The sequence below is a fragment of the Moschus berezovskii genome, chromosome 21, assembly GCF_049115385.1.
Source record: "Moschus berezovskii isolate FMDL1 chromosome 21, NW_MosBer_1.0, whole genome shotgun sequence".
In the NCBI taxonomy this organism is placed as follows: Eukaryota; Metazoa; Chordata; class Mammalia; order Artiodactyla; family Moschidae; genus Moschus; species Moschus berezovskii.
The window spans coordinates 70044641-70068064 of record NC_142480.1 but is presented as its reverse complement, the minus strand read 5'-3'; the positions used below and the strand labels follow the sequence as shown (position 1 = coordinate 70068064).

Genomic DNA, 23424 nt, shown 5'->3' with positions numbered 1-23424 from the left:
CCTGTAAGCGGTGGGAGGCAGGGGAAGGCAGTCACCACCGCCAAGCACTGTGCCCTCAGGGGTTATGGCTTTGGCCCAGGACCTGCCTTGGGGGAGTTCATCCTCCAGTGCTCCCAAAAAGCTGCTGCCCTGGGGAGACCCAGGGCACCACCCAGGCTGAGTAGAAGGCAGAAGGCAACCTGGGTCTGGTGTATCCAGGAAACTGAGACAAAGCCCACAGCATCCTCTCTGTGCTCAGAAAGCCAGGCCGGAATCAGCTCAAATAAAGAATTTGTCCACATGTTAGATCAGGCTATAGTTCCATTTAGGAAACTAGTTATAGCTCCTCTAAGTGCAGCGTCCCCTAGATGCGGTTCTTGACTTCTAGAATTTAGTCACTAAAAAGGCTGGAGGGGCCTGAGCTCCAGGATGTGGCTGAAGGCTTGGCAGGTGGATGCTGAGGCCTCCTGTCAAGCAGCACCCATGTCCCCAGGCCTTCCAGGTGGCCCATGAGCCACCTGCCCATCTTTCTGCTTCCTGTAGTATTTGTGTTGCTGCAAACATAGGCTTTATCTCTGGTGTCCCTCGGCTCTTTCCAAAGTGGTTTCTGAGAGGACATGTCATGGTTTCTAGGCTTCAGAGCCTCCACCCGGTCCACTGCCATCTCTGCAGCCATAGACTAGCAGGACTTCTCCCTTTCCTTTCCCCCATTGTTCCCACCTCCCTGAATAAGTCAGTTCAGATCAGCACATCAGATTTTGCCAGGTGCTGTGCTGGACACTGGAGACCTAGAGCTGGTGCAATCCCAGGAGCTCCCAGGTCTGGAGGAAACATTTAAAAAATACTTCAGTTCAGTTCAATCACTCAGTCATGTCTGACTCCTTGTGACCCCATGAATTGCAGCATTCCAGGCCTCCCTGTCCATCACTTACTCCCGGAGTTTACCCAAACTCATGTCCATTGAGTTGATGATGCCATCCAACCATCTAATCCTCTGTCGTCCCCTTCTGCTCCTGTCCTCAATCTTTCCCAGGATCAGGGTCTTTTCAAATGAGTCAGCTCTTCCCATCAGGTAGCCAAAGTATTGGAGTTTCAGCTTCAATATTAGTCTTTCCAATGAACACCCAGGACGGATCACTTTTAGTATGGACTGGATGTCCTTGCAGTCCACGGGACACTCAAGAGTCTTCTCAAAAACCACAGTTCAAAAAAAGCTTCAGTTCAGTTCAGTCGCTCAGTCATGTCTGACTCTTTGAGATCCCATGAATCACAGCATGCTAGGCCTCCCTGTCCATCACCAACTCCCGGAGTTCACTCAAACTCATGTCCATCAAGTCGGTGACGCCATCCAGCCATCTCATTCTCTGCAATCCCCTTCTCCTCCTGCCCCCAATCCCTCCCAGCATCAGAGTCTTTTCCAGCGAGTCAACACTTAGTAAGAGGTGGCCAAAGTATTGGAGTTTCAGCTTTAGCATCAGTCCTTCCAATGAACACCCAGGACTGATCTTTAGAATGGACTGGTTGGATCTCTTTGAAGTCCAAGGGACTCTGAAGAGTCTTCTCCAAAACTACAAGTCAAAAGCATCAATTCTTCAGTGATCAGCTTTCTTCACAGTCCAACTCTCACATCTATACATGACCACTGGAAAAACCATAACCTTGACTAGACGGACCTTTGTTGGCAAAGTAATGTCTCTGTTTTTTAATATGCTATCTAGGTTGGTCATAACTTTCCTTCCAAGGAGTAAGCATCTTTTAATTTCATGGGTGCAATCAGCATCTGCAGTGATTTTGGAGACCAAAAAAATAAATTGTGACACCGTTTCCACTGTTTCCCCATCTATTTCCCATGAAGTGATGGGACCAGATCCCATGATCTTAGTTTTCTGAATGTTGAGTTTTAAGCCAACTTTTTGACTCACCTCTTTCACCTTCATCAAAAGGCTCTTTAGTTCCTCTTCGCGTTCTGCCATAAGGGTGGTGTCATTTGCATATCTGAGGTTATTGATATTTCTCCTGGCAGTCTTTATTCCAGCTTGTGCTTCATGCAGCCCAGCGTTTCTCATGATGCACTCTGCAAATAAGTTAAATAAGCAGGGTGACAATATACAACCTTGACATACTCCTTTACTAATTTGGAACCATTTTGTTGTTTCATGTCCGATTCTTTTTTTTTTTTTTTCCATGTCCAATTCTAACTGTTGCTTCCTGACCTGCATACAGGTTTTTCAAGAGGCAGGTCAGGTGGTCTGGTATTCCCATCTCTTTCAGAATTTTCCACAGCTTATTGCGATCCACACAGTCAAAGACTTTGGCATAGGCAATAAAGCAGAAATAGATGTTTTTCCTTTACTCTCTTGCTTTTTCGATGATTCTGCAGTTGTTGGCAATTTGATGTCTGGTTCCTCTGCCTTTGCTAAAACCAGCTTGAACATCTGGAAGTTCATGGTTTACATATTGCTGAAGACTGGTTAGGAGAATTTTGAGCATGACTTTACTAGTGTGTGAGATGAGTGCAATTGTGCAGTAGTTTGAGCATTCTTTGGCATTGCCTTTCTTTGGGATTGGAATGAAAACTGAGCTTTCCCAGTCCTGTGGCCACTGCTGAGATTTCCAAATTTACTGGCCTATTGAGTGCAGCACTTTCACAGCATCATCTTTCAGTATTTAAAATTGCTCAACTGGAATTCCATCACCTCCACTCACTTTGTTCATAGTGATGCTTTCTAAGGCCCACTTGACTTACATTCCAGGATATCTGGCTCTAGATGAGTGATCACACCATCGTGATTATCTGGGTAAATGGTACCAATGGACTATGTTGCCTCAAGAAATGATAAATTCTCCCACCATGTTTCAGTATTATGTAACCAAAGCCCTTGAGCCTGAAGAAAAAGCAATTTCCTGACTTTCTTGTTTTAATTATATGGATGATATATTGTTTTCAGCTCCATCTGTATTAGAAACTCAACATATGTTTGACATAGCTCAACAATGCTTAAAAGTTTCTGGATTAATTATTGTCCCTGAAAAGATTTAAACCTCTACACCTTACTATTGCTTAGGATTTGTTGTTACTGTACAACATATAATTCCCCCACTAACACAGATTCATGTTAATAAATTATCAACCTTAAATGATTTTTAAAAACATTTAGATGATATAAATTGGATTAGACCCTCTTTAGACATAACAAATTATCAACTGACTAATTAAGAATTTAAAAAGAGAAACCAATTTAAGTAGCCCTCATTTACTTTCACAAAAGACACAAGAAAAACTCTATTTAGTACAAAATAAATTACAAAAACAGTTTCTTACTCGTATTAGACTTGATTTACCTCTAAAATTATTTATACTCCCCTCTCTCCATTCTCCCACAAGATATCTTGCCCAACAAGAACACCCAATAAAATTGATCTATACCCATTTTAAAGAGACAATGTCACTTACATCCTATCTTGATTTGATCGCTCTAATCATTATCAAGAGAAAAAATAGAGCTTAGTCTCTAATTGACTGAGGTCCTCATAAAATTTTAACACCTATTAATAAACCTTAATTCGAGAACACATTACAACTTCTACTGGTTTCCAAATAGCCTTTCTGAAATATTTTAGAAAAATTTTATTTCATTATCCTTCTAACAAACTCTGAAATTTCGTCAAGAATACTGAATTTATTATCTCTCATATTGTCACATCACAACCTATACCTCAAACTGATGTTTTCTATATAGATAGGAATAAAAACGCCAAAACCTCATTCTGGTCACTGAAAAAATATAAAGTCTTTTGCACTAAATTTCACTCTGCTCAGCAAAACAAATTATATGCTCTCATTCAGGTTATTCACTTACATTCTTATCCTATTAATATAGTTTCTGACTTCTAATATTCAGTTTTTGTATTAAGAAATATAGAAACTTCTGCCATAAATTCTAATCAATCTATTATCCAACAACTTTTTCTCGAACTACAATCTATTATTAGGAACCACACTTCCCCCATTTATATTACCCATATTCAAGCACATCTTGTCTTCCTGGCCCTATCGCTCATGGCAATAAACAAGCTGATAAACCTGTCTCTTTCGGTACTCCTAAAGAACAACATGCTCTATAACACAATAATGCTGGCTCATTACATCAAATTTGGAAGTTTCCACACCGACACGCTAAAGAAATCATTTATAATCGCTCCACTTGTAGTCCCCGACATCTTCGACCCATTACACAGGGTATCAGTCCTTGAGGATTACAGCCCAATGAACTATGGCAAATGGATGTAACTCATTGCCCTGAACTTTCTCTTTTTCCTTCTTACATGTCTCAATCAATACAAATTCTTCTTTTATATGGGCCACATCTCTCCGAGGTGAAACTACGTGACATGATATAACCCACCTGTTAATTAGATATACACTAATGGAAACACCTAATTCTATAAAAACAGACAATGGCCCTACCTATATTTCTAGACAATTCATTTTTTACGATCATTTTCTATTAAACGTATTACAAGTAATCCTTGTAATCCACAAACACAGGGCATAGTTGAATGAACACATCACACACTGAAACTACAGATAAATCACTAGTTCAGGGTCGATGCATGTTATAGGATGCTCGGGGCTGACGCGCCGGGATGATCCAAAGGGAGGATAAAGGGAGGAGGGAGGTGGGAAGGGGGTTCAGGAGGGGGAACTTATGTAAACCTGGGGCGAATTCATATCGATATATGGCAAAACCAACCAATATAATATTGTAAAATAATTTGCCTCCAATAAAAAATAAATTAATTACTTAAAAAAAATTTAAAAAGGGGGAATATACAGGAACACTTCAATCTTCCTTATCTAGAGCAGACTTTACTAGATTCCAATGCAATATATTCTTTAAGCCTATAAATATTGTTAATACAGCTTTATTTGTTTTAAATTTTTTAAACTTACTGCAAGGAGACATTTTAACAAAAACAGAAAAACATTTCAAGGCATTGAAAGACACCTCCCTTCCTCTACCCATTTAGTATCAAGACAGGTTGACTAAACAATGGAAATCTGTAAAATTAATATTACAGGAAAAGGGGTATGCTTGTATTTCTCCAGATGGATCCAACAAAATCAGTTGGTTCCCACTTCATAAGATCCGCCTCAGGGGAGTCACTGGCATTCAAGACAGAGAGGAAATGGCGAAATCCCCAGGAGAAGGAGTTTCCAGTACAAACCATGGCGGCTTTAAAAATTTCCAAGAAAAGCCGCACTCAACGTCATCAACCTTATGATCTCCCTACTGGGGGACAGATAAAAACCCTTACTAATCAGGCTGAAAATCTGGTTTCTCAACAGGGAATGCCTTGGAATCCTGAAAATATTTTTGTTGCTGTGCTTGCTTTGCTTGTTTTTGCTTTCCCCGCTCAGGCTGACTTGATTAATCACACTTATTGGGCTTATATAACTAATCACCCTTTATTGCAGGTTATAAAATGGACAGACATAGGACCGATCGTACCCACTAATGACTCAGTGCATAATCCTCCTCCTTGGAACTTGAAGGGACCCTCTCATCCTGAGAAAGAAGGAAGAATAATTAACATTTCTTTAGGCTATTAAATCCTTCCTTTATGCATGGGCCCAACAGAATTATGTATTAATGCTCATCAACAAATGTAGACTTTCATCCTGCCTCCAAAAAAGAGCTTCCACACATTGCTTGGACTGTTTACTGCCCTGTCCTTTCATGAGAACCATGTCAATATTACCAAAACTCTAGGAAAAGGACAAAAGTTGGAATGTAAGGGGTTTACTTATATGGACGTTAAATATACTCCTATTTATTGGGAAAGATGTCAAGCTAAATCAGGGAAATTAATGTTTATGGCCAATTACACAATTGTTGATTGGGGACCCTATGGTATATGGTTATCTAACTGCTCAGATGATATTAATAGTACTATGTGTGATTATGTTACTCAAGTAACATAGAGGGTTACCAACAGTTCAATGAAACACTTCCATGACAAAGGACTCCTTGGCTGGCTTGACAATGGAATGGCACCTCCTTGCCCTGAAATCGTCCTCAATAAACAGATTGGACCTGAACAATGGGACATCTGGAAACTTGCTGTGAATACTGAAAAACTTGAAACGTGAACTAGATATTTCACAGAGACCAGTAATAATCATAGTAACTATTCCTTCCATTATAATCATTCATATTTTATACAAGCTTGTGTTCCCCTTCCTTTTGTTATAGCCATAGAAAACTTACAATTTAATAAGACTTTACATTCTGTGACTTGTACAGATTACAGATTGTACACTTGTCTTAATCCCTCTATTACTTTAAAAAACAAATCCCTTTTCTTTGATCTCGATGTAGTCTGTGGTTGCCAGTAGATCTCTGATGATCCTGAGAAGAGGGTCCCATCACAGGACTTGCCTCCCAATTACTCACTAAATTACTCAGACAGTCTAAGTGATTCATTAGATGGCTAATTCTTGGCATTTTGAGATTAATAGCCATTTGCACCACTGCTGCTGTCACAGACATTGCTCTTCAAACTTTAATTCAAACACAAAACTTTATTCAAAATTGGACCAAAGATGCTCATACTATATGGGTCACTCAGGTTCAGATAGATGAAACAGTTCAAGATAAAATTCAGAAATTAAAATCAGCCATCCAATGGGTTGGAGACCAATTGATAGATTTACAATAAAACAAATATTATTAAATTGTGATTGGACTTCTACTCAAATTTTGTATCACTCCTGTTCGGTTCAATCATAATGCTTACAATTGGGAACAAATCAAACTTCATCTGCAAGATATACATAATAACCCTTCCTTAAATGTACAATTATTGCAAAAGAAAATATTTGAAACCTTCTCTAAGAGTCTACCCTCTTCCAATAATTAGGAAATATTAGCTGAACAGCTAACTGATCAATATCTGGGATGGACCCTCGAAGATGGTTTCAAAGCATTACACATAGTATTGGATCTGGAACTATAATGCTGATAATTGTCCTTGTGATTGTATCTGTAGTATACCCATGCCTTTCAACTAAAATTGTTCAAAGTAAACAAACTCAATTGGTCAGGGCCTTCTTCACAAAATTATCTACAGTTCAGTTCAGTCGCTCAGTCAGGTCTGATTCTTTGTGACCCCATGAAAGTATCTACTGTCACCCCCAATTGTGAAAAAATAAAAAAGGGGAAATTGTCAGGGGATGTTCAGCTTTAAGGGATCAATATATTATTCTTTTCTTTTGTGTGCCATTTCTCAAGGATTCTCTATTCCTTATCAGTTCCTGGAAAACAGGAACGAGCAGAGTTGAGAGAGACCCAGAACGAGAGACCCAGTTCTCAGGACTGAGATCATGAGAGAGGGCACCTGTTTGGATTCCTTTCAGTGACTCCCTTAAGTGACCTTACTTAAATGTAATCTATTCAGTTATGCCCATCTTACTCAGGATATGGAATGCTTTCTGGCCCTTTGAAGATTGTTATTTGCTTGGCTTTGTTTTTGCTCAATTTTTTTCACTACCTAAAGCTGCCTTGTATGAAGACATAAAAACATGCATTTCTTCAAGTAAAGCACCCTTGTTTCACTTGAGACTTGGGTCCCCACGTCCCTCTTCTTGTTGAGTCCAGTCCCCAGCTCCTAGTCTGTAAAGACCATGACAGCGTACCACTAGGATTTTAAAGTCCATAGATATCCCTGTCTCTGAGCTGCTGCTGCGCTTTTTCTGGGTCTTCCAGGGGGACACCTTTCAGCCCCTCTCCTGGGTCTCCCGGCCAGGTGTGTTCCCTCCCTTCTCCTTTCAGTGGTCTCAGTACATCAAGGTCCATCCGCAGTTCCACCCTTCCTGTCTCCACCCCCACTTCATACACTTGGGGGCTTCACCGCAGGTGTCCAGCAACCTGGTCAGGGTGGGACATGTTCAGCTTGTCTTTGATGATGCTGAGGTCCTGGTGACAGCTGCTGGAACATGAAGTCAACCTCACTCTTCCATGCTGCTTCACCCCAGGCCTTCAGGACACAAGCACCATATCTCCTAGACAATTCTGTGCTTTCTCACAAAGGCAACACAAGATGGTACTAAAAGGAGGAGATCTGGAACCTGGGATTGCACATGGGATCTGCCACCCTTTACTGTGTGTGAGTCTGGGAAAGTCAATCATCTCTTTTGAGCTTTAGTACCCTCATCTGCAAAATGGGGACATCATCCCCTTCATAAGTTGCTACCATTCACCGATGAACATGCTGCTGCTCATTTATCTCATTCAGTCCCTAGAATTTTCTAAGCCAGTCCTTGCAGACTGGCTATCCCAGCCTGAGGGACAACTGGCCACTGGATGAGTTCTTTCCTTCCACGTAGATCTGTGAATAGTTCTCCCTCTTCCTGAAAAGCACTTCTCTTTGTATCTGTCTGGAAGTCTGTTCCTCGTACTCTAAAACCGGGCTCAATCAAAGCTCCCAAGATTGGCACATGTTTCCTGGTCTTCTGCAGCCCTCATGGGCTGACCTCTACCACAGGTGGCTGTAGAAGTGTCAGTCCCAGACCAGGAGCTCCTCCATTTCCGCAGGGAAGGGAACTGAATTGGTCTTTGTGTGAGACAATAGGATTAAAGCTGACCCAGTGGAGCTCTCCTGTTTTAGGCTCCTCTCTACCAGCTCCCTGCCCTCTGAGCCCCAGGCAAACTGGCCCTACATGTGTATAAATAGAGACACTAGGTCTCCATGAAAGTAACCACCCCCACGCCTGGTGCTGCCAAGCATCCCAGCTGCTCCCAGGCTTGGAAGCACCCTGGCCAGTGGGGTTCCTGAACAGCCCTGTCCTAGGAGCTGCTGAGGCTTTGAGGGAGGCAACTGAGCTGGCTTTGCAGAGGCCATCTTGGAGTGGGGGGTGGGAGGAACACGTGTGGCAGGCATGTGGGCCTGGTACGTGCTGGGAAGTGGCTTGCCCTCCAAGGGGCACCTGCCGCATGGAGATCCCAGCAGAGACTCCAAGGATGACACATCGTAGACACCGAGGAGACCCAGGGGGTCCATGTCTTCACACTCAAGTCTGGGGCAAAGGGGGATGGAAGTGAGGACCTCATGGCCAGGGCCAGCTGCGTACTCCTGCATACCAGGACACAAATGGCAAAAGAAGTTACAGACCTGGGAGGGTCCAAGTGCCCCTGGTTTACACGCATGGCCCTCAGCTCCCTCTGTTCTGCCCCACTGTGGCCTCTAGAGAAGGAGCATCCTTAATGATCCGTCCTTAAGGGACCATGGGCAGGGCAGCTAATGAAGTCCAGGTACAGCTGCCCAGGTATGGCACTCCACAGAGACAAGTGCTACATGGAGGCAGCACTGGTTCCAACTGCGTCCTGAGAATAGTGTAGGCCAGGGTCATAAGCAGAACTGAGAAAGAAGCAGGAATAGGATCTCGAGCAACCACTGGAGGTGCCCGGGGGACCTGCTATGCAGCCTCAGACACAGCAGCAGTGGGCAGATGTCAAAGGGCACAAAGGAAACAACACTCTGGCTATCTTTAGGCACATCCTGGTGCTGGAAACAGGCGTCCCAAAGCGGCATTCCCTTCCACTGACGGGTTAGCTGACAGAGCCTGGTGTCTGGGAAGCTCAGTGCCAGCAGAGGTTCTGGGACCTTGGGATTCAGTCTGTCTCTGCTGCCCACGTGGGTCCCACATTACCCCTGCCTGCCCACCCCAGTCCTTTCAGGGTCACTCCAGAGAAAACAGAGCAGCCAGCGAGTACTCAGAATGTTTCTTAAGTTTTGCGGGACTCAGAATCTCCTTAGAGGGAGAGGCAGAGCCGCACTCCACTTTCTGCTACAGGCCCATCACAATTCCAACACCTCTAGGAGGAAGGAAGCCAGTCTTGATCCTATCATGAAATCTACACCCCCCCTAGCAAGTATGCATGTCTTGAGACCTCCATCTCTACCCACATCTGGGCATTCAAGAGCACAGTCTGGCTCAGGAATACTTTGAGAAGCCCAATTCATTCAGACTTGTTCCAATCAGGAGTGGGCAAGACCAGAGTGGGCCTGAGGGGCTGGATGCTGGAATTTCAGGACCAGGCAGGATAGAGGGTCCTGAGCCTTGAGCAAAACTGTTTGGCTCCCACCTCAATAGCATTTCACTGGACTGAGGAATTAAGAGTCCCAGAAATCCCCAGTGAGAGACAGGGCTTGATTGGGGAGGGCTCAGCAAGAGACCCTAGGTCAATCAGTCTTTCACTTAGTGAGAACAGCAACAGGAGAATCCATGTGGGGAAGAAAAGAGCCAAGGGAAGGGACATGCTTAGCCACTGGCTTTCCCCCAGGCAACTGCCCAGTCTCTCTGGTTCTTGAGGCAATATCCCCAGAGAAGAAATACAACAATTGCCCTTGGGGTATCTTCCTGGCTTCTGATTCCAGAGCTGGCCTGCTCTGCCCATCCATGAGCTGGCCTTGCTCTTGCCCTCTGCTTTGTACCACCTCTCCTGTGCTCTGAGGCAGTGGGCAGTGAAGCGCTGTGACCTGGAGAAAGGGGAGAGGGATGTTTCCTGAAAGACTTCACTAAAGGATTCAACATGAAATGTCCTATGCTATTTTTCAAGTTGAAGAAGAGAAAAATCAGTCTCTGAGAACTCCTTGATCAGCCCCTACTGAATGCTCCCCAGAGCAGGCAGAGCACAGGATGAGGGTGCCGGGGTGTCACCTGCTCTCCCGGGTATCTTGTGATGAGGGTGGGGAGTATGATTCCTGCTTTCCAGCATGACTTTCGGGCTCTGTCGCAGAATCCGTCTGCTGTGGGCTCCAAACCGCGGCAGTATCTAACCTGCTGTGTGAGGGGCTGTCTGCCTGGGCCTGCAATAGCCCTAGCGCTCAGGAGTCCTGGCAGTGCCAGACATGGGGTCCCATGGAGCCTCCTAGGCCCTCCTGTTGGGGCCAGCAGCTGACAGCAGGCCCCAGAAGGGACAGACGGTGCTCATGTTCCCCACCCCCTCGCTGCAGTCTGGTCCCTGTACTCACCAGCATCCCTTTGGCACCTTTTCCTACCATGGTGGTGGTGGGCTAGGGGCTCTGGAGTCTTGGATCACACTCACAGGCTTTGTTTCTAGCACCTTTCAGAGTTCAGGCCGCCAGAGCTGTGGAGAGAGCAGAGAATGAGGTGAGGATTTGGCCTGGACAAGGCAGGGCAGGATGTGTGTGGCTCTCCAGAACAGGTAGTGCAGGGCCCGGACCACCTGCCACTCTTCCCTGCAGTCCTGTTCCTTTCTGGATGACCCTCAATCCAGTTCCTACTTAACTCTTCTCCCAACCCTTCCCCTGAAACCCTTGGTCTCCAGGCTTCTTGTCCTAATGGGCAAAAGTTTATTTTTGACTCTCCAGATGCCCCAATTCTATAAAAAAGAAAAAAAAAAAAACCATGAACATAGAACTGGGACAGAGTCTCATTCCTTCATCGTCTGTGTGAATGGCCTCAACCTTTCCCCTGAAGGGGAAGCAGCCTGGAGCAGCACATGCTCCCCAACCTAGCCCCAGACAGGCGGCCAGGATGGGCCTTCCCTATCCTGATGCTGCTTAGCCTGGGCCCCAGGCATCTGGAGTTACATCACTAGCTTGGAACAGAAGCTCTGGGTACAGCAAACACAGCATGTGCAGGCACGCCTCCATGACCTTGCTCAGGCAGGCCCCTGCCAAACACCTTCCCTCCTGCTCCCCAGGTGAAATTCTACAAACCTTTTGGGACCCTGCTTCAGTGTCACTTCTCCTCTGTTGCTTTTCCTGACACGGCCCCCACTCCACTCCAGAATGAACAAATTGCTTCCTCTTTTGTGTTTTGTGTTATCAGTGTTCTTATAAGCTCACTCTAGACATATTTGCTTATGTCTGTCAACTGTGGGTTGGGCCTTTCCCTGAAGGATTGGATGTGTTTTATTGACCCCTCTGTGTCCAGCGCTGCTTGCAGGAAGTGTTGGTGGAACTGAGTTGAAGGGAAATGGATAACAATGAGGCTGTGGAATCAGGATCCAGGTCAGCTGGAGAGATGTTTCACAGTTAAGTAGGACTGGTAGTCGGGGGTGTGGCGCAGAGAGACTGACAGGAGGCATGGCCATGTGTCTGTTGGTGTCTGAAGATATGATGTTGGACAGATGCAGATGGAAGACAAGGTACTTTTTGACACACCACAGGAATGGAATCAAGCCACAGGAATGGAACCAAACTTCAAGAGCTGAAAGGAATGCTCTCATGTGAGGAAAACCCATGGTCAGATGGACAAGGACAGTCACCCTTCATAGCATGTGGTCACAGGAAGGACTGGGGTCTTCTCTGGGTACTCTCAGGGAGTGGACTCTACCACAAAGGCTATTCTGACTCACTCGGCCCCACTGACAGCCACCTCAAGAGTTCTCAAGCCCAGGAAGTGATTGGAAAGCTGGAAAAGAGAAGGGAGCAGCTTTTCTTTCCCTATTGCAAATCCACCCTAGGTTCAGTTCAATTCAGTTCAGTAGCTCAGTCGTGCCCAACTCTTTGCGACACCATTAACTGCAGCACACCAGTCCTCCCTGTCCATCACCAACTCCTGGAGTCTACCCAAACTCATCTCCACTGAGTCGGTGATACCATCCAGCCATCTCATCCTCTGTTGTCCCCTTCTCCTCCTGCCCTCAATCTTTCCCAGCATCAGGGTCATTTCAAATGAGTCAGCTCTTCGAATCAGGTGGCCAAAGTATTGGCGTTTCAGCTTCAGCATCAGTCCTTCCAATGAATATTCAGGATTGATTTTCTTTAGGAAGGACTATTTGGATGTTCTTGCAGTCCAAGGGACTTTCAAGAATCTTCTCCAACACCACAGTTCAAAAGCATCAATTCTTCGGTGCTCAGCTTTCTTTATAGTCCAACTCTCACATCATACATGACTACTGGAAAAAAAAAATAGCCTTGACTAGATGGACCTTTGTTGGCAAAGTAATGTCTCTGATTTTTAATATGCTGTCTAGGTTGATCATTACTTTCCTTCCAAGGAGGAAACAAGTGTCTTTTAATTTCATGGCTGCAATCACCATTTGCAGTGTTTTTGGAGCTCCCCAAAAGGACTGTGAAGAAGGCTTATCACCGAATAATTGATGCTTTTGAACTGTGGTGTTGGAGAAGACTCTTGAGAGTCCCTTGTACTGCAAGGAGATCCAACCAGTCCATTCTAAAGGAGATCAACCCTGGGTGTTCACTGGAAGGACTGATGCTAAAGCTGAAACTGCAATACTTTGGCCACCTCATGCGATGAGTTGACTCACTGGAAAAGATTCTGATGCTGGGAAAGGTTGGGGGCGGGAGGAGAAGAGGACGACAGAGAATGAGATGGCTGGATGGCATCACCGACTCTGTGGACATGAGTTTGAGTGAATTCTGGGAGTTGGTGATGGACAGGAAGGCCTGGCGTGCTGTGATTCATGGGGTTTCAAAGAGTCGGACACAACCGAGTGACTGAACTGAACTGAACTGAAAATAAAGTCTGTCACTATTACCACTGTTCCCCATCTATTTGCCATGAAGTTTTGGGACCAAATGCCATGATCTTTGTTTTCTGAAACTTGAGTTTTTAAGCCAACTTTTTCACTCACCTCTTTCACCTTCATCAAGAGGCTTTTAGATCCTCTTTGCTTTCTGTCATAAGGGTGGTCTCATTTGCATATCTGAGGTTATTGTTATTTCTCCTGGCAAACTTGATTCCAGCATGTGATTCATGCAGCCCAGCATTTCTCATGATGTATTCTGCATATAACTTAAATAAGCAGGGTGACAATATACAGTCTTGACGTACTCCTTTCCTATTTGGAACCAGTCCATTCTAAAGGAGATCAATCCTGGGTGTTCATTGGAAGGACTGATGCTAAAACTTAAACTGCAATACTTTGGCCACCTCATGCGATGAGTTGACTCACTGGAAAAGACTCTGATGCTGGGAAAGGTTGGGGGCGGGAGGAGAAGGGGACGGCAGAGAATGAGATGGCTGCATGGCATCGCCGACTCTGTGGACATGAGTTTGAGTGGACTCCGGGAGTTGGTGATGGACAGGGAGGCCTGGCGTGCTGTGATTCATGGGGTCGCGGAGAGTCGGACACGACTGAGCGACTGAACTGAACTGAACTGTTGTTCCATGTCCAGTTCTAACTGTTGCTTCCTGCCCTGCATGCAGGTTTCTCAAGAGGCAGGTCAGGTGAATCCCAGGCCTGGGATTCCCATCTCTTTCAGAAATTTCCACAGTTTATTGCAATAAACACAGTCAAAGGCTTTGGCATAGGCAATAAAGCAGAAATAGATGTTTTTTTCTGGAACTCTCTTGCTTTTTTGATGATCCATCAAATGTTGGCAGTTTGATCTCTGGTTCTTCTGCCTTTCTAAAATCAGCTTGAACATCTGGAAGTTCATGGTTCACGTACTGCTGAAGCCTGTCTTGGAGAATTTTGAGCATTACTTTAATAGCGTGTGAGATGAGTGCAATTGTGCAGTAGTTTGAGCACTCTTTGGCATTGCCTTTCTTTGGGATTGGAATGAAAACTGACCTTTTCAAGTCCTGTGGCCACTGCTGAGATTTCCAAATTTGCTGGCATATTGAGTACAGTGCTTTCACAGCATGATCTTTTAGGATTTAAAATAGCTCAACTGGAATTCTATCACCTCCACTAGCTTTGTTCGTAGTGATGTTTCCTAAGGCGTACTTGACTTCACATTCCAGGATGTCTGACTCTAGGTGAGTGATCACACCATAGTGATTGTCTGGGTCGTGAAGATCTTTTTTGTACAGTTCTTCTGTGTATTCTTGCCACCTCGTCTTAATATCTTCTGCTTCTATTAGGTCCATGCCATTTCTGTCCTTTATTGAGCCCATCTTTGCATGAAATTTTCCCTTGGTACCTCTATCTCTAATTTTCTTGAAGACATGTATAATCTTTCCCATTCTATTATGCTTTCTTATCTCTCCTTGATCTTCTTTGGAACTCTGCATTCAAAAAGTTTTATCTTTCCTTTTCTCCTTTGCTTTTCGATTCTTTTCCTTTCACAGCTATTTATAATGCCTCCTCAGACAGCCATTTTGCTTTTTTCCATTTCTTTTTCTTGGGGACGGTCTCAATCCCTGTCTCCTCTACAATGTCACAAAGCAGAATGTGGTCCACTGGAGAACGGAATAGCAAACCACTTCAGTATTCTTACCTTGAGAACCCCACGAACAGTATGGAAAGACAACAAATGGGATACTGAAAGATGAACTCCCCAGGTTGGTATGTGCCCAATATGCTCTTGGAAATCAGTGGAGAAATAACTTCAGAATGAATGAAGCGATGGAGCCAAAGCAAAACAAACACCCAGATGTGGATGTGACTGGTGAGAGAAGAAGGTTCAATGCTGTAAAGAGCAATATTGCATAGGAAACTGGAATGTTAGGTCCATGAATCAAGGCAAATTGGAAGTGGTCAAACAGGAGATGGCAAGATTGAAGGTGGACATTCTAGGAATCAGCCAACTAAAATGCACTGGAATGTGTGAATTTAACTCAGATGACCATTATATCTACTACTGTGGACAGGAATCCCTTAGAAGAAATCGAGTAGCCATCATAGTCAACAAAAGAGTCTGAAATGCAGTACTTGCATGCAATCTCAAAAATGACAGAATGATATATGTTCATTTCCGAGGCAAACCATTCAACATCATGGTAATCCAAGTCTATACCCCGATCAGGAATGCTGAAGAATCTGAAGTTGAACAGTTCTATGAAGACCTACAAGACCTTTTAGAACTAACACCCAAAAAAGATGTCCTTTTCATTATAGGGGACTGGAATGCAAAAGTAGGAAGTCAAGAAACACCTGGAGTAACAGGCAAATTCGGCCTTGGAGTACAGAGTTCAGTTCAGTCACTCCGTCATGTCCGACTCTTTGCGACCCCATGAATCACAGCACGCCAGGCCTCCCTGTCCATCACCAACTCCCGGAGTTCACTCAAACTCATGTCCATCGAGTCTGTGATGCCATCCAGCCATCTCATTCTCTGTCATCCCCTTCTCCTCCTGCCCCCAATCCCTTTCAGCATCAGATTCTTTTCCAGTGAGTCAACTTGTTGCATGATGTGGCCAAAGTATTGTAGTTTCAGCTTCAGCATCAGTTCTTCCAATGAACACCCAGGATTGATCTCCTTTAGAATGGACTGGTTGGATCTCCTTGCAATCAAAGGGACTCTCAGGAGTCTTCTCTAGCACCACAGTTCAAAAGCATCAATTCTTCATCGATCAGTTTTCTTCACAGTCCAACTCTCACATCCATACATGACCACTGGAAAAACCATAGCCTTGACTAGACGGACCTTTGTTGGCAAAGTGATTTCTCTGCTTTTTTGTAAATCAACGCAAAGGCTAACAGAGTTTTCCCAAGAGTACACACTGGTCATAGCAAACACCCTCTTCCAACAATACAAGAGAAGACTACACAGGGACATCACCAAAATCAGATTGATTATATTCTTTGCTGTCAAACATGGAGACGCTCTATACAGTCAGCAAGAATAAGACCGGGAACTGACTTTGGCTCAGATCGTGAACTCCTTATTGCCAAATTCAGACTTAAACTGAAGAAAGTGGGGAAAAGCACTAGACGATTCAAGTATGACCTAAATCAAATCCCACCCTAGGTTATCTTTGACCTTTCCACTGCGCAGCAGGTGTCATGCATAAACTCAGGGCCAGGCAAGGGTGTGACTTGTGACCATTTCCCTTTGGTTGGTCACCCAGGACAGGTTTCCTGCCCCTCGAGAGAAGTCCCTGCTCCTGGCTTTAGTCTTCTGGGGGCAGTCAGGAGAAGAGGAAATGTGATCATACGTTTGTTCTCACTCACCATATCCCTCCCTCCAAGCTATAAACTCTAGACTTATTGTCTTCAAAGCTCTCACTCTTGGCTAACAAATAATAATGCCAATGATGATAGTAATGAAGAAGAGCCACCTCATGGCTTGGACATCATGCCTGCTGGTCAGATGAGTAAACTGAGGACACTCTGTCCTGGAACTTGGGCTACAGGCTTATACCACTGAGTAATGCAATATGGCCCTTGTGTTCAAGGTGCCAAAAAGGCTGCTTGGCATCTGCTCTCAGTCAGTGAGTTGAGTGTAAAGCTTTGCTACTTCTCCTGCCTCTACTGTTTCTGTTAACTGGCCCTATCCATCCATTCAAAAAGTACCACCTGAAAGCCTATGATAGGTCAGGCCCTCTGATAGGGGTTGCGCATCCACATTACCCAGATACCAGACCTGCCCATCACCCATATATGGACCACTATTGACATGCTGTCTGTGCAATGAGGGTCAGAGTCAGGTTAGCTTTTGATGAAGAGCTTGGACTCTGGGACCTGGGAGGAGGAACTGACTTTGCCAACTCACTAGGTATGTGACTTCAAGCAAATTACTTAACCTCTCTGACCCTTGGTATCCTCAGTCTGGAAGATGGGGCTAATTATATTTCCTTTGTACCTTCTGAAGTTTCCACTTAAATTTTGACTCTACATGCCCTCCACTTTCTCCTCCCCTCCAATCCATTATTCTTCCAAAGTCCTAAAACCCTGATTCCCTGCAATAGTCTTCCACAGACAACAGGATATGGCCTAAATCGTTCAGCAGGCAGTTAGAGCTGGCCACAGTTCAATTCATTTATCCCACAAATATTTATTTTGGGCTTGCACCCGGCCAGGCCTGTGCTGGGAACCATGAACTCTTCAGTCTCTGGCCTCCTGCAGCTTACAGATCGGGTGGAAAAAGAAACCAGTGAAACAGGTGACTCAAATGAATATAATTAGAGCCTACAATAAAGGGTGGGAAAGTGAAAGATCCTCTTTAACCAGAGTCTACACCAGTGGGGCCTGGCCTTGTCTTAGAGTTGCAGAGGACTTTCCTGAGGAAGTGATGTTTAAGAGTCAGAGGGGGATGATTAGGCAACAGTGAGCAACAGAAGAGGAAGAGACATTCAAGCAAATGAAATAATACAGAAAAAGACCAGGAGCCTGGGGCTCAGAGAGTGAGGGAGAAAGTGGCCAAAGATGAAGGTGGATGCATAAGCAGGGTCAGGGTCTTTGGGGCCTTGTTTTGATCTTTATCCTGAGGACAATGACAACCACTGAGGTCTTTAAATCAGAGCTGTAACTGAGAGGAGGAGCAATTGGCGGTGTGTGCATTTTGAAAACGCCACCCTAGATTAGTATGGAGAAAGAACTGGAGGGAGCAAAGAGGGGAAGAAAGGAAATTGATTAGGAATAGGCCAGGACAGGAATGAGGGGGCTTCACTCAGGAAGGTAGGGAAAGGGTGCGGAGAGGTGCACAGATTTGAGAAGAATATAGAAGGTAACTTTGGTAGGACTTGGTGATGCATTGGACTTGGGGGTTAGGGATAAGGAGGGGTATCTGGTTTCTATGGTATAATAGGAAGAAGCCAGTGCCTGTCCCAGAGACCAGAGACATAAATGCTGGGGATGCTGCAGGTTTGGAGTTGGGAGAGGATGAGCTACGTTGGGTGACCTGGGTTCAAGTTGCCTGTGAGCCACCCAAGGGAGGATAGGGAGAGGATAGTCACAGGACCTGGTCCATCTTTACTGTCTCATTGCTCAATCTTCCTCTCCTCCAAAGAGGACTGTAAGGTCAATCAATTTTAAGGGCCCATCTGGGCCAAGCCTTGAAGTCCTTACTGGGGATGGAAAGGTGACAATGTTCTGTCCCTGTCTTCAAGAACCTCACAGTTCAGGAGAAAGATAGAAGATAAAGCATAATATCCCATTCACTGCGATGGAGAGAGCGGAGGGGCTGTGGGAGTGGGGAAGGGCCCTTAGTTCTGCCTAGAGCCAAACTCAGCTACCTACAGCCACTTATGGCCACCTGTGGGCCATGTGGGACTATCCAGCATCCCCAGAGGGTTCTTGCCTTCATTCCTTTGCTTAGGAAATTCCCTCTTCCTTGAGCACCCTTCTCCCCATTTCCATCTGTATATACCCAACCCATCTTCAAAACCTGTTCCAAAACGATTACAACCAAAAAGCCTTCCTTTCTCTTGCTTTTGCATTAGTCTTTCCACTGTGCCCCCGGTTACACCCAATGCACGCAGTGTACATCTGATCCACACGTTCCTCACACGCAGCCATTGTAGCATGGTTACTTGTGTCCAAATCTGCCTTCCCCACCAGCTGGAGAGACCCCAGGGCAGAGGTGTGATTCTTCTGCATCCTCAGAACTGGGTACTGAGCCTCAGTCACAGTGTAGGCCGAGTTAAGGGGACGTTTTCTTGCGGTTCTTGGAATGATTTAGGCATGCTTAGTGTCGCCCATTATTCCCTTCCTAGAACCAGTCCCCCTCATTCACTACCCTTCAATCTTCTGACACTCCCTCATTTTGGGGTTCATTAACCTCTCAGGCCCTTCTCTCCTCCACTCTTTGCCTCCCCCCCCCCCCAGCGTTTATCTTCTTGCAGCTGCACATCAAGGTTGTTTGAGCAAAGAAACAGACCTAGGCCTCAGAGAGACGGGGACGCGGCTCCTTTAAGTGTGGCCAGCGAGTGGGCGTGGCCTACGGAGAATTGGCCGAAAGGGGGCGCGGCTCCTTTAAGAAGCGGCCGGTCCGCTGAGAAGAGGCCCTTAAACCGCAGGAAAAGGCGAGGTCGCTTTCTAAACTGAAGCACTGCCTGGAGAGCCCCGACTCCTCGAATCCGGCGCCTTGCCCTTAATCTGGGTGCGAGGTGTTGGGAGCGGCCGTTACATCAACCGCCACGAGTTGGCCTCTCAGCTGGTGTGGAGGCAGCCCCGGCCTTGAAAAATACCGAGGCGCCCAGGTCCCCGCCCCCGGCCCGGCTCGGGCCCCTCCCGGCACTCCGGGAAAGCAGCCCTCCCGCCGGGCCCCAGCCTTGCGGTCAGCTCCCGCCGGCCTTGTCTGCGGGGTGCGGGACACTGGTTGGAGGTGGGCGCCCCGGGCTGATAGGCCCCTACCCTTACCTGCGGCCGCGGGCCCGCCTAAGTGCACCTGGAATGACGGATGGGGTGAGGAGCGCGCGGATTCTTCCCGGGAGAGCAAACGCCCGAGAACACCGCTGCTTTAACCCCTGTCCAAAGCCGGGAGCCAGAGACAAGGGTCCGAGGGCACCGAGACTCCCTGGCGCGGGTTCCCGACCTTTTGGCGCGCAGGAACCCGCACCCGACCGGCGAGTTAGCGGGCAGATATGGAAGCAGGCCGGCTGGAGGTTCCCGCCGTCTGCAGGCCCCCAGCGCACAGACCCAACTGGAGCCTCGAACGGACGCCCTGGTTCCGGCGCTACCGGTAGTGCCACGCGCCCGCCGTGGGGACCAAAGCGTCATCTGCACGCAGCTCCCTTCCTTCAGGAGCAGCCAGCCGCCCAACCCCCGCCGCTGCCGCCGTTCCGCCCGCTGCAGCTCCTTGGTGACAGTGGTGACACCCAGGAGCACACACCTACCCAACCTTTCCGGCCAGACAGACATCCCCACACGTGCACCCACACTCATCCACAGATGCCCGCATGCATGATCACACACACACACTTGCTCTCTCTCTCGCTCTTCCTGAGGTTCAGCCCCGTGGAGCCACCAAACACCCAGACCCACGGCAGGATATAGAGAGGTTCAGGCCACAGTGTCCCCTTCCCATAGACCCCTTCCCATGCTGCAGCCCCCGGCCCAGGCGAGCTGGGTCCGCACCGCGGTGTGCCCAGTTGGCTTTCTTAAAGGGAAAGTTGAATCAGCCTCTTGAGGCCCTGTGCCACCGCAAGTCGGCTAGCCCCTAGGTGCTGCTTGTTGCTCCTCCTGAGCTTGTTGTGTTTTGGTTTCGCGCAGGCGGGGGCCAAGAGTTTGGTGAAAGTTTGGAGAGTGAAGAAGGCTTGGGAGGCCTAGCCAAGTCTCTCCCCTCTCCTAGCAGCTCCCCTGGCCGCCCTGCACACCCCCTCCACCCTCACCCCATTCTCATCCCCACCCCAGGCCGACTTCTCAGGCACCTCCTCCCAGGGAATAAATTTACAAGTTGCTCCAAGCTTTCCAATGATGGAGCCCCATGAAAACCTGGGAGTGAGCTCCACAAAGGAGCCCCCTGCTCCACCCCATCCTCGCTGCCCTCCAGCTGGGGCCCTTGGGGGAAGTAGATGTCATTCCCTTGGGCTAGGGTGGAATGAAACCAGAAAGGCCTGGGGCACTTAACCTTCTGCTCCTGCCCTCACCCTAGAGAGAAGTCTGAGCAAATCCCATCCCCTTTGGATCAGTGCCGCTGGGGACTGTGGACACAGCTGGGTAAGGCCTGGGTCCGACTCCTTGGAACTGGAGGGTTTGAGGGTCCTTTCTCCAACGACCCTATCATTGGTTTGGTCAAACCTACATTGCCTGGGGTTCTATCCTTGGGTTGGGAGGATCCCCTGGAAGAGGGCATGGCAATCGGCTCTATTATTCTTGCCTAGAGAATCCCATGGACAGAGGAGCCTGGTGGGCTACAGTCCATGGGGTTGCAAAGAGTCAGACACTACTGAAATGACTTAGCTCACACAGGGGTTGTTGTATGACAAAGGCTGCAGACACCAAACTGGGCCCTGTGTTCTTGCCCTGGGAAAACATGAGGAGATTCCAATCCTAGCTAAAGGAGATTTTGCAAAAGGGAGCTTTGCTGAACCTCAGTTTCCTGTCCTATAAAATAAACAAAATACATTGCTCCAGGCTGCCTCTGAGCAGCAAAGATTGGCAGTTGGTGGAAAGGGGCTCCCATATTTGTTTGTTTTGAGGCCACCAGCTTTCAAGAAGGGCCAGTTAGTACTGATTGTCAGGGGACTATTGTCACCCCAGCATATGCTCAGGAAGGGGACCAGTCTCTTCTCTGCACCCTGAGTCTGTCCTCACTGTTGTCTGCCCAGGAAACCAGTTTTCTTTGTTCCCTGGGGATAGTCAGCCTCCAAGAAGCTGATTCACACATGCCAAACTCAAACAAGATCAGTTTACAAGTGAGATTCCACTTTATTAATTTACATGGGCTCTGAGCAAGATAGCAGGTATCAGGGACAGACACTTCCTGCCAAGGAGCGCCAGTCCATTCCACCACGCTTCTCCAGGGTTTAATCACTCAGAACTTACAACCTATTCACACTAGAGTCTTGGTCAGAACCAGGAAGATTTGGAGACCTTCTTCTAATCAGCAAGATTATTTTTGTTTTCCCTCTGTCCCCATCCTTGCAGGTCTGTGACTGTGTTCTACAGCTTGTCTGTGACTGTGTTCTAAAGTTTGTCTGTGGTTTGTATTCTAGAACTTGTCTGTGGTTTGTGTCCTAGAGCTTGTCTGTGGTTTGTGTTCTACAGCTTGTCTGTGACTGAGTTCTACAGCTTGTCTGTGGTTTGTGTTCTACAGCTTGTCTGTGACTGTGTTCTAGAGTTTGTCTGTGGTTTATGTTCTAGAACTTGTCTGTGGTTTGTGTCCTAGAGCTTGTCTGTGACTGTGTTCTACAGCTTGTCTGTGACTGTGTTCTAGAACTTGTCTGTGGTTTGTGTCCTAGAACTTGTCTGTGGTTTGTGTTCTACAGCTTGTCTGTGACTGTGTTCTATAGCTTGTCTGTGACTGTGTTCTACAGCTTGTCTGTGACTGTTCTACAGCTTGTATGTGATTGTGTTCTAGAGTTTGTCTGTGGTTTGTACTCTACAGCTTGTCTGTGGTTTGTGTTCTGCAGTTTGTCTGTGACTGTGCTTTACAGCTCGTCTATGATTTGTATTCTGTGAATGAACTTCAGATGTCTTACGTGTGCATTTCCCCTCCTGAGCATCTGTGCCTACCATGCCCCCTGCCCGTGTGAGTTTGTGTAGATGGGTCTGTTTTTGGGCGGGAGTGACTGTGCACTGAAGCAGCTCTGGGTCTCAGTGTGCATGTGTGCCCAACACTGGGGACTGGGCCCCTGTGATCCAAGCCTCCCTCCCTCTGCCTCTCCTGCTGGGACATAAATTCTCTTTCTGCTCTCTCCCTCCCTCCCTCCTGCTGGGGCTTGTCATAAAGGACAATCACACAAGGAAGACAGGGTGGAGGTAGCTGGAAGATCCTCCATGGAGGACTGGGGACAAGGAAGAATAGGGGGGTGGGACAATGGCCTCCATTCACCTTGAAGGAGTAGACTGGGGCTGAGGGCACCTGAGAAGAGAGCACTGAGTGTCAGTGAGCTTCTGGAACCAACATGGCCACTAAGGACTTCATGTGAAGTGGGGGGTGGGGAGTGGGCTGGGGTTGGAAGAAGCAAAGGGGAGGAGTGATCAGGGCTCAGTCCTGAGTCAGGAAGAAGGTGCATTTGGGATGAATCCTGGGACAGGGAGACAGTCTCACACTTTAGCCCATGGGGTGGGGGAAATAGATTTTCCCTGTAGATTTGGGGAAGTTGGAGATGTT

At 46.8% G+C, this 23424-nt stretch overlaps 1 long non-coding RNA gene across 2 annotated transcripts; it reads right to left on the bottom strand.

Moving 5' to 3' along the window:
* Window positions 1-1763: 1763 nt before the first annotated feature.
* LOC129550195 (uncharacterized) lies at window positions 1764-20398 on the bottom strand. 2 transcript variants are annotated; one of them, XR_008684778.2, is made up of 3 exons: window positions 20007-20398; window positions 11017-11132; window positions 1764-2053 (listed from the first exon to the last, which is right to left on the bottom strand). It is a non-coding gene; the product is annotated as an uncharacterized LOC129550195 (long non-coding RNA). The 2 variants fall into 2 exon arrangements; XR_008684779.2 differs by lacking the exon at window positions 20007-20398 and adding an exon at window positions 11728-11810.
* Window positions 20399-23424: the final 3026 nt, after the last annotated feature.